We start from the raw sequence: 12,156 nt of genomic DNA, 5'->3' as shown, positions 1-12,156 counted from the left end.
ATATTGTTTTGTACACTGCACCACCCAGCCCTTTTGTGCTCCCATGAGTGTATGTTCCAGTCCAGGAATGCTTGGCCACTTCTGACATTTTCTTTCATCATTGAAAGGGGAGAGGATGTGAATTTTTTTCACGTGTCTGAGGGACATTTGCATTTTTTCTATGAATTTTTGATGTATATCCTTGGCCTATTTTTTTCCTTTGGCTTCTTATTCTTTATGGTCATTTCTTTTTCAATTAATTTTTTTCAAAGTAATTCACGCACAAAATTTAAAGTCAAAGACTATTGAACGCCTCATGATGAAATCCAGCACGGTTCACTGTCCTTTCTTTTCTCCCTTAAGTTTACCCGAAATAACCCTTTCGACTCTGCCAGTTGTTTCTTTTGGTATTTATCGCCGTATTTCTTCTTTTTTTTTCAGTACTTAAACATTTTTTAATTGGTTTAAAATGTTGCAAAAAGATCCGTTCATCATCAAATAGTCACAGGTGCAGCGGTGTGTTAAGAAAAATTTAAAGCCCTTCTCGGTGTCTTCAGGGCTACTTTCAGAGGTAATTTATATTAGAACTACGATTATATTACCATGTTTCTTTCTTTTTTTAAAACAAATTCTTTTTTAAGTTTATTCAGTTATTTTTTTAGTGATCTCTGCAAGTTTTTTTAGTAATCTCTGCATTCAACGTGGGGCTTGAACCCACGGCCCTGAGATCAACGTCAATCACATGCTCCTTTGACCGACCCGGCTGGGTGCCCCTATCTCACCATATTTCTAAATAATATTCCTCTTCTGGTATTTCTTAATACACCAAGTTTAGATTTTTTTTTTTTTTTTTGAAGTAGGCTCCACTCCCAGAGTGGAGCCCAACGTGGGGCTCAAACTCACGACCCTGAAATCCAGACCTGAGCTGAGATCAAGAGTTGGATGCTTAGGGGCATCTGAGTGGCTCAGTGGGTTGAATGTCCAACTTTGGCTCAGGTCGTGATCTTGCGGTTCGTGGGTTCGAGCCTCGCGTCCGGCTCTGTGCTGACAGCTCGGAGCCTGGATCCTGCTTCGGATAATGTGTCTCCCTCTCTCTCTGCCCCTCTCCTGTTCATGCTCATGCTCTGTCTCTCAAAAACAAACATTAAAAAAAAAAAAAAGAGTTGGATGCTTTACTGACTGAGCCACCCGAACATCCCCAATTTTGTATTTTATCTATTAAATCTCTAGTCACTTTCTAGCCTGGGGTTGGCTCTCTTGAATCATCACACCATGTCCTTTCTCATCAATACGCCATACTCCCATCGGACTACTGGTGTTCACTTTGAGCTGGGGCGTGTACTGTGAGTGCCTGTATTTTCATACCCAATTCCTTGATGGTCCTGGAGACAGGACTTCCCAGCAGGGCCTTTCAGTGTTCTTGGAGTTCATTGTACTTTTGGCCCTTGCTTTTCACGCTCTTCAGATCCTTCTTAACACAGTTGGGCTCAAGGTCCGACTGGCCAGACATTTGGTCAGTTCAGCCGTTTTTTCTCTCCCGAACCCTCAGTGCTTCTGCTCTAGTCTGGACAGGCTGGCTTGCTGGCCTGCCGCACGGCATCCCTCCACCTCTCTGTTGTTGTGAGTCTGCTGTTCCCTAGATCCCTTGAGTTCCCCTTTCTTGGTTCAGGCTGTCATCGTGGTGCCAATCATCGTTAAATACTGCTGGTACCATGTTTTCCTTTCTCCCTCCCCCCCCTTCTTCCTCCTCGCTCCACCCCCTACCCCTTAACCTGCTGAGGACTGCGTGGCAGAAGGAAAGAAAAGGACCCATTGGTAGCCTCGGCCTCTGCTCTGTCATGTCTGGCAATTCCATTCCGGCCCTGGACTCACAGGAACTAAGAGCCCTGTTGGTAACTACAACCGACCTCCCACCGCCCGTCGGAAGCCTATTCAGGGGTCCTCCGTTGTTTCCAGAGCTTCCCCTCTGGGAGTCACTCCCTGCCCCCGCCCCCCAACTTACCACTCACACCTAAACCACGTGGAGAGCCCTCTACAGAGAAATGCCCTCTCTCTCTCTCCTGTTGTCTTCCCAGTGATTTCTGGTGCCCGTGATATAAAGGGGCCCTGGACACGGGATCCAGCACCTCGAACCCATCAAAAGCTGAGTCACCTTCCTCCTTTTCCCTTCTGCTTCTCATCCCCGCACCCCCCCCCCCCCCCCCCCGGGTGCCTTTCTCTCACTCTGGACTAGAAGTTTCTGACCACTTTTTTCCCCCCCAGCCACTGCCTCAGCTTACACACTCCTGGCCTCCACCCTGAGCAGTTCAGAGGCCCCCTGACCCCTCTCCCGGTACCCTTGCCATCACCCCGCTGATCCATACTCTGGGTGATGGCAGAGGGCTTTTTGTACAACGCAGCTCTGAGTTTTGTTTGCGAAAGCTGTGCACTTGCACAGCCTCAACACCTTTGCACAGGCCCCTTGACCTGGATCACACTCCCCCGCCCCCCTGCCCCATCTGGTGAAGTTCATTTCTTCTTTCAAGGCTCAGCCAAGTATCCAATTCTCTAAGAAGCCTTCCAGTCTCGCCTGTCGGCATGAAACGTGTTCTGCATCGCTTTGTATGACACTTTCTTATAACCTCCGTCCTCATCCGCTGTGGGAGCACAGAACGAGGGGGTCACATAGCCCGGACCAGATCCTGTCACCAGCTAGCTGAGCCACAGGTCACCTTCCCTCTGCGCATCGATCTGTATGCACCCTTTATGGAGAAGAACCTGGCTTCGTTCAACACCGGTTATGTACCCTATGCTAAGAGTTTTCCTTACAAGATATAATTATGTGCGGAACCCCAAAGCCCGTCAGCAACACCCTTCTGTGCATATACGTTCATCTTTTTATTTTTATTTATTTAAAAAAAAAATTTTTTTTTCAACGTTTATTTTTATTTTTGGGACAGAGAGAGACAGAGCATGAACGGGGGAGGGGCAGAGCGAGAGGGAGACACAGAATCGGAAACAGGCTCCAGGCTCTGAGCCATCAGCCCAGAGCCTGACGCAGGGCTCGAACTCACGGACCGCGAGATCGTGACCTGGCTGAAGTCGGACGCTTAACCGACTGCGCCACCCAGGCGCCCCTATACGTTCATTTTTGATAGTGTGTGTGTGGGGGGGGGACGGGATAAACAAGGACTTGGAGGTGGCCCAATGCAATCGGGAGGATGTCTGTTAGTGCTGATTTGCTCTGTGTCGCCCGGGCTCTCAAGCCTACTTGGGGAATTCTTTTTACTTGAGTTTGTCCGGCAGCCAAGGGGCGAGATACCTGTTTTCCCAGCTTCCCGAGCGGCCGAATGTAGCCACGTGACCTGGGATTGGCCAATCAGATGCCCCCGCCCCGGTCTTGGCGTCAGGATCTGGGAACAGAGAAGCAGGGACGAGGCAGAGTCATCCTAGGGGTGGGAAGTAGCCACATCCTGTTTCTGGGGAACAGCAGTGTCTGCAGGGCCAACAGCGCGGTCCAGTGTTTGGTGTCCAGTGCTGATGTTAGTGGGGAGAGAAGGGTCATCTGGTGCTCCGTGGCGGGGCCAGTGGGTTCTCAAGAGGCCAGCTTTATGGTGTGGTTTTGGCAGCCGCCCCTGCTATGGAGAAGTTCTCCCGCCTGCTGTTGATTCTGTGACCTACCCAGGATCCTGTCATGACTTCTCTTTTGTGTTTAACTCAGCCTGAATAATCTTCTGCTGTTTGCAGCTATGGAGACTGCCCGTGGCTAGAGGCTGGGCGAGGCCTCGGGCATGGCTGGCCGCCGTCCTCCCACTGGGACAGGAGGGCTGGGAATCTTCTCCCCTCCCAGTGGTGACAATGGCCATGGTGTCCTTCCCACCTGATGGTCACTTGGGTCCTAAGCAGGCAGGGGCAGAGTTGTAAAGTTACAGAATCCCTTGGGAATGCTCTTAGGAGGACCCAACCTTGAAATAGACACGTCCTAGGCCGTGTCCCTCCCTCATAGGAACCCTGCAGTTTTAAATTAAAAAAAAAATTTTTTTTTTTTAATTTTAGAGAGCAGGAGAGAATGCGTGAGTTGGGGAGAGGGGCAGAGGGAGAGAGAGAAAATCCACGCTCAGCGTGGAGCCTGACAGCTTGACACGGGGCTCTATCCCTCGATCCTGGGATCGTGACCTGAGCCGAAATCAAGAGTCAGACGCTCAACTGACTGAGCCAACCAGGGGCCCCTGAGAGCTATGCAGTTTTAAAACCAAGGCCATCCTACAGAGCAGCAGGGGGCTGCCCCCCCCACTCCCCCGGCGCCCCTGCTCAGGTGGCTTGGATTCTTAGCTTGCTGCAATTGACTTGCTGGGTGGCTTGGGAAAGTCACTCTTTTTGTCTGGGCCTCAATGTCCTCACTTAGAACTCTGGGGTATGGGCAGATAAACTGGGAGGCCTCTTCAAGTACTAGTGCATTCAGTAGGGGCATCCAGAGCCTCTGGGGCCTCCTCCCCCCTCCTGCCCCCTACTCAACCCCTGAACTTCTGTGACATCCTTAACAGCACATAGTAGGTGCTCAGAAAGTGTGATTTGTCAGTCCTAGGCTATGGAAGGCTCTGTTAAGGGGTGTGGGTGGCTGGCAGCCTCCTGGGCCATGACAGAGGATGTTTTTCTGGGAACTCACGATCCCTCTGTCCTTGGTCTCTATAGAAGAGGAGAAGGTGAGGCGGAGCGGGAGAATGGGAAGAGGGGACAACAGGCTGGGCACTGGCCCTGAAGCAGCCACAGCAGGCACTTTCTGGGAAGCCGCCCCCAGAACCTAACCCAGTGTAGGCTGAGGAGGCCCCGTCTCCAGCCCGTTTCCCTTGAACTGGAGCCAGGCGGTCCTCACGCATTACTCACTGGCGGGGCGGCCCTGGCCCGGGGCCAAGGCAAACAGGCCTCCAGCCTGCCTGGGGCTGGTCGGCCCCGGCTTGGGAGGGGAGGGAGGCGCCCACGCCTGGCCCCTGCTGTGGCCAGCATGCCTGCGTCCCCCTGCCAGCCCAGCCCCAGCCTGGCTGAGGGGTCAGGTTTGGACCCAGCTTCCACCAGGCTTCGGCCTGGCAGTCCCTGTGGAGCTGGTGGTGCACAGGGCCTTCCTCCTCCTGGTGCCTGGGTCCTCTCCCTCCACCAAGGGGGAAGCCATGACTACTACCCATGTGGCCAATGCAATGGCTTCACCTGGCACCTGCCACCGACCTGCCCCTGGGACAGCAGAGGAGGAGGGAGCCATGGCTCATGCTCTCCCTGAGCTCCAGATCTGAATCGCAGAACAGGATCATCTACAGGAAGTAACTCGTGATGCCCATCAAATATTGTACATTAGAAGGAGTGCAGAGAAGGGACAGACCACACGGGCTAGGTAGACTTCCCTACAGGAAGTGGGCCCTGGTAGGGCCTTGAAGGATAGGGCACATTTGAAGAGCCTTCACGGAGGAAGAGAGGGGAGTCTGTGCACTGGGTGGGGTTGGCGTGGGGGTCTGAGGATGTGATGGGCCTGAAGATTGGGGCAGGGGAAGGAGAGGAAAGGTAGCTAGGTGAAGTGGATGAGGCCTGGACAGGCCCAGTCACCCTCGTCCAGAACCTACCTCCCCATGCTTCTGGATAACCATCCACCCATCCACCCGTTCATGCATTCACCTACCCACCCATCCATCCATCCATCTACCCACCCATCCATCCATCCATCTATCCACCCATCCATCCATCCATCTACCCATCCATCCATCCATCCATCTACCCACCCATCCATCCATCTATCCATCCATCCACCCATCCATCCACCCATCCATCCATCCATCCATCCATCTACCCATCCATCTATCCATCCATCCATCCATCTACACATCCATCTATCCATCCATCCATCTACCCATCCATCCATCCATCCATCCATCTACCCTTCCATCCATCCATCCATCCATCTACCCACCCACCCATCCATCCATCCATCCATCCACCCACCCATCCATCCATCCATCTACCTACCCATCCATCCATCCATCTACCCACCCATCCATCCATCCATCTACCCACCCATCCATCCATCCATCTACCTACCCATCCAGGCACCAATCCATCCATCCATTCAACCTACAAATATCTATTCAGTATCTGCTATAAGCTAGAATCTGTACTAGATATTTTCACAGATTCTTATAACACCTCGAAGCCTGGCTTCCTGTAGGCTCAAAAAATGTTTGCTTAAATAGTTGGAACAGTAGTGATTGGAAGAGCCCTGTCTCTGCCCTCAAGAAGCTTATTGTCTTGTGGAACCAAAAATATCAAATTACAAATTGTGACAAGTGTTACACAAGACCAGGGTACCAGGGGAGACAAGAAGAGGGTAAAGACAATGGGCCCTTAGACTGCTCTGTGATTCTGGGCAACTTGACCTCTCCATGCCTCAGTTTCTGCATCTGTAAAATGGGAATAATGATAGTGCCTACTTGACAGAGCTGTCCCTTAATTTTGTTTCAATCATCAAAATCAGAAAGTTTTAATATTGACACAATTTTCTAATCTACAGTCTGTGTTTAGTTTTGGTCATCTCAATAATGTCTTTTTCTTTTTTTTTTTAACGTTTATTTATTTATTTATTTATTTATTTTGAGAGAGGGAGGGAGAGGCAGAGAGAGAGGGAGACAGAGAACCCAAGCAGGCTCAGAGATGTCATGGTAGAGCCTGACGTGCACTTGAACTTACGAACCGTGAGATCATGACCCGAGCTGAATTCAAGAGTCAGACACTTAACCGACTGAGCCACCCTAATAATACATTTTTCTTAACAGCTTAACGGTTATATATTTCATATACCATACACTCTAAGTAGTGTAAAATTAAATGGTTTTTGGGATATTCACATATGTACAACCATCAGAACTGTCCATTTTAATTTTTTTTAACGTTTATTTATTTTTGAGACAGAGAGAGACAGAGCATGAACAGGGGAGGGGCAGAGAGAGAGGGAGACACAGAATTTGAAACAGGCTCCAGACTCCGAGCTGTCAGCACAGAGCCTGACACGGGGCTTGAACTCAGGAACCGTGAGATCATGACTTGAGCCGAAGTCGGACGCTTAACCAACTGAACCACCCAGGTGCCCCTGAAGGTATGTTTTTATTTCTCTTGGGTCTATCCTTAGGAGTGGAATTGCAGGGTCATGTGATAACTCTATGTTTAATATTTTGAGGATCTTCCAGACTATTTTCCAAAGTGGCTGCACCATTTTACATTCTCACCTGCAGTGTATGAGGGTTCTGATTTCTCTACATCTTCATCATTATCGGACTTTTTGAATCTAGACATCCAAGGAGGTATGCAGTGGTATCTCATTGTGGTTTTGATCTGCGTTTCTCTGATGACTAATGATGTTGAGCATCATTTCATGTACTTTTGGCCATTTTTACATCTTCTTGGAAAAATATCTATTCATCTCCTTGGCCCATTTTAAAATTGGGTTATTTGTCCTTTTATCATTGAGTTGTAAGAGTTCTATATATATTCTGGATGCAAGTCCCTTATTAGATATATGGTTTGCAAATATTTTCTCTGATTCTGTGGGTTGTTCTTTAACTTTCTTGATGATGTCCTTCGAAACACAGAAGTTTTAAATTCTGTTGAAGTCCAATGTATCTATTTTTTTCTTCTGTTGTTCATGCTTTTGGCGGCATATTTAATAATCCTTTGACAAACTCAAGGTCATGAAGTTTTACCCTTATGTTTCTCCTCAGGTGTTTTTACAATTTTAACTCTTATATTTAGGTCTTTTATCCATTTTGACTTCATTTTTATATATGGTGTGAGGTAATGGTCGAACTTCATTCTTTTGTGTGTGGATGTCTAGGTGGTCCAGAGCCATTTGTTGACAACCTGTTCTTTCCCATTGGATGGTCTTGGCACCCTTGTCAAGAAATCAGTTGACTATTGGGGCGCCTGGGTGGCTCAGTCGGTTAAGCGTCCGACTTCGGCTCAGGTCATGATCTCACGGTCCGTGAGTTCGAGCCCCGCGTCGGGCTCTGTGCTGACAGCTCGGAGCCTGGAGCCCGTTTCAGATTCTTTGTCTCCTTGTCTCTCTGCCCTTCCCCTGTTCATGCTCTGTCTCTCTCTCTGTCTCAAAAATAAACAAACGTTAAAAAAAAAAAAAAAGAAATCAGTTGACTATAGATGTATGAGTTCATGTCTGGACTCCCAGTTCTGTCCCACGAATCTATGTGTCTATTCTTGTGCCAGGACCACATTGTCTTGATTACTGTTTGGTAGGAAGGTTTGAAATCAGAAAGTGTGGGTCCTCCTACTTTGTTCTTTTTCAGGATGTTTTTGGCTATTCTGGGTCCCTTGCGTTTCCATCTGAATTTTAGAATCAGTTTGCCAATCTCTACAAGGAGCTCGGCTGGAATTCTGACAGGGATTGCAATGAATCTGTAGGTCAGTTTGGTGAGTATTGCCACCTTAACATTGTTGAGTCTCCCGATCTGTAAGCATGGGGTATTCTTCCAATTATCTAGATCTTTTGACATTCCTTTCAAAGTTTTGTAGTTTATTTATTTATTTATTTTTTAAATTAAAAAAAATTTTTTTTTCAACGTTTATTTATTTTTGGGACAGAGAGAGACAGAGCATGAACGGGGGAGGGGCAGAGAGAGAGGGAGACACAGAATCGGAAGCAGGCTCCAGGCTCCGAGCCATCAGCCCAGAGCCTGACGCGGGGCTCGAACTCCCAGACCGCGAGATCGTGACCTGGCTGAAGTCGGACGCTTACCCGACTGCGCCACCCAGGCGCCCCAAAGTTTTGTAGTTTTCAGAGTCTAAGTGTTGCCCTTGTTTTGCTAAATCTGTTTCTCAGCATTTCATACTTTTTGAGGCTATTGGAAATAGAATTGTTTAGGGCGCCTGGCTGGCTCGGTCGGAAGAGCGTGCAACTCTTGATCTCAGAGTCATGAGTTTGAGCCCCACGTTGGGTATAGAGATTGCTTAACTAAATAACAAACTTAAAAAAAAAAGGAAATAGAATTGTTTTCTCCATTTCATGTTTGGGTTGCCCAGTGACGCGCAGACAAATGCTTATTGTGTTCAGCACTGTGAGAGGTGCTGGGGATTTAGCAGCAAGCATGTTATGAGGATGAATGAGATAATATATTAAAGCGTAATAATGTGCTTTGTGCCGTGGTTTTTCCTGCCTCTCCCCTTTTCTTTAAGCGTCACATGAAGGCCTCTTGCAGAGGCAGGAAGGAGCTCTTTAACTACACGAAGAGAAGACTTGTGAGTTGGTGATGTATCTCGAAGCAGCCAGAGGACCTGAGCATTTACGAGGGAGGCAGACATGCCCACTTTGGGGTGTCTGTGAGGCCAGAGCCAGACTCCAGAGAGGCAGAGGGAGCGACTCTTGGGACATGGGCATCCTTGGGAGGCCTGGGGTGGGGGGAGCCCCGAGCTGAGGGGCCCAGTGGAGGCCCGTGCTGTCCGTGAGGGGCTCCTGTAGGAAGCAGCCTGATCTCCCCCAGCTCTTGCCCCTGAGCCGGGCTTCCTCCTCCATAGATTTTCATCTTTCATCATGTGGCTTCTCCTCAATTTCACATCCCCTTGGAGTGTCTTCTTCTTTTTGGCCCGCGTCTCCTGCCGTGTTTCCCTCCCTCCTCCACCATACCTCTCTAGCAGGCAGGTAATCGGCAGCAGGATCTGTTGGGGGACCCCTGGATTGTGCCAGACCCTGCCCATCGGACTGGACGGGGAGAAGGAAAGGTACCTCCTTCCCTGATGCCCCGCCCTGAAGCAACAGGCCAGCAGTGGGGAGATTTCTCACTGCACTAGCTGGCTGTTTCTGCATCTAGTTTCAGCCGGGGCCCCTCACCCTGGCCAACTGCCTCACGAGTGGGAGGGCAGCTAGAGGCCTGGCCAAGCAGGGGTCTGCGTCCTGAGGCAGCCAGTGCCAGTCCTGGCGTCTCTCTCCCTCTGCACGTGGCCCCGTCCTCCCGCGTGCAGTCTGGAAGGCCCCAACAGGTTCCCCATTGCAAACCGCTTCCTCTCCAGTTTAGCCTCTACGGCACCTGGAGACCAACTGACGGCCCTTAGCCTTACATCTGTCCCTTAGTCACCTCATCTTCATCTACACCAGAACCTTCGTACCATTCTCTCAGGTCACAGGTCAAACCACAGAAAACTGAGGCCCAACTGTGGATGCGCGGCCCTGGGCCCAGCGGGATGGGAACGAAGGAGAAGATGGCATCCCAGTCCTGGCACCTGTATGCTTTTCATACAAGGCCAGGCATCGTGCATGGGGCTGCGACCCCATTCAGAGGAAAGAGGTTATCGTGCGCTGCAGGCCTGGGTGGGAGGCTTGGTGCAGGATGTCCTAGGGCCTCGGGGCTAGTGGAGTGTGGCTAAGTACTTCGGGACTCTGACTGGGAGATGGCCTCCGTGTTGGGGGTAGGCAGACAGAGCTGCCCCCAAGGAAAGGGATTCTGGCCAGAGGGGTGAACTGAGAAACCACAAAGTGATGCCAAATGTGTGGACTGTGGCCCCAGGTTGCTTGGCTTAAAGCTAGCTGCTGACTAGCTGTGTGACCTTTGGAAAGTTACTTAACTTCTCTGGGCCTCAGTTTACTCAGTGGTAAAATGAAGTGAGGATCATAGGCCTTAGCTTAGACTGTAGGTCTCAGAGCAGGGTTTCTCAGGGTCAACACTGTTGACCTTTGGGACTGGATGGTTCTTCACTGTGACGGGCTCTCCTGTGCACTGTAGGATGTTTAACAGATCCTGGCTCTTTAGATCCCAGGAGTATGCCCTGTCCCAAGTTATGACAACCAAAAATGTCTCTAGAGATTGCCAAATGTCCCCTGGCAACAAAATCGACCCTGATTGAGGAATATTGGCCTAGAGGGTGACACAGGATTTAGAGGAGTCAATATATTCAGTGCACTTAGAACAGTGCCTGGCCCAGAAGCAGCCCTCAGTAATTTTTTTTTTTAATTTTTTAAAAGTTTATTTATTTATTTTTGAGAGAGAGCAGGGGAGGGGCAGAGAGATAGGGAGAGAGCGAGAATGTCAAGCAGGCTCTGCCCTGTCAGCACAGAGCCCGGTGTGGGGCTCGAACTCACAAACCACGAGACCGTGACCTGAGCCTAAACCAAGAGTCTGAGCCACGCAGGCGCCCCTATTGTTATTCTTATCTATTGTTATCATTACAAGCAGGCCACAGAGGCAAAAACACAAGAGAAAAAAAGATCAAAGTCAGAACAGAAGAATGTGTCTAATATTCTTAGTGATTGGAAGCAGGGTCTGGGATAAATAAAAAGCAGAAATTGTGTATTTTTAAAAATCCCATCATTGGCTAGCTCCTGTGGGGTGGGGGAGGCGCTGGAGGCCCTGGTGACACAGGGAACGGGGATACTCAGCCCTGCCTGGCTTCAGGGGCCTAAACCTTACTTCGAGAATAGCTCGTATACTTCACTCTCCAAGGGCTCAGAGGGCAGAGCCATCAGCTAAGGTGGCCAACCAGCCAGGCGTTTATTAGACCCGGAAATGCTCGCCGAGCACACCAGATACGGTGCCGGGGGCCCGCAGAGAGAGGCAGGCGTGTGCACGGTGGTGTGAGAGTTGGCTGAGCTTCCGATACAGCGGAAGAGAGGGAATGACACTGACCGTGGACCGGGCGGTAGGGGGTGGGGGGAACTGATCAGGCAAAGACCCTAAGAAGGTAATTTCCTGGCAGTGCCGGAGAGTTAGAGCAGTGGGTGGGGGCCAGCTCTCGAGGGGCTTTCAATACCAGCTTAGAGACCCGGTAGCTCACTCTTCTGCAATCTTGGAGAATTTTGAGCAAAGGTCTGGAAAACCCCCGGTTCTGCTCGCGGGAGACATAGGGCTTGCAGCCTACGGATTCACACTGTCATCCCCGTGGCTCCAAAGAGACTTTGGAAGATGTTAACTGGGCTTCTGAATGCCGTCTGCCCGGTGGCTCGGGGCCGTCTGCCACGGAGAGGGTGGATGGTCCCGTGGAGGCCCCGTACTCGGCCAGGATTCCAGTCCGGCTGCAGGAACGTCCGAGGCTCTGGGCCCAGCAGCTGGGTCACCGTGAGTAGGTCCCCCGCCTCCTCGAACTCCTGTTTCCACTGGGGCTAGTGGGAGTCATGAGGCTTGCACTCTTTCCCTTCAGGGTAGTTGTGTGATCAAATGAGATCAC

Source organism: Prionailurus bengalensis, chromosome D3, assembly GCF_016509475.1.
Source record: "Prionailurus bengalensis isolate Pbe53 chromosome D3, Fcat_Pben_1.1_paternal_pri, whole genome shotgun sequence".
In the NCBI taxonomy this organism is placed as follows: Eukaryota; Metazoa; Chordata; class Mammalia; order Carnivora; family Felidae; genus Prionailurus; species Prionailurus bengalensis.
Note: the sequence above shows the minus strand (reverse complement) of the source record.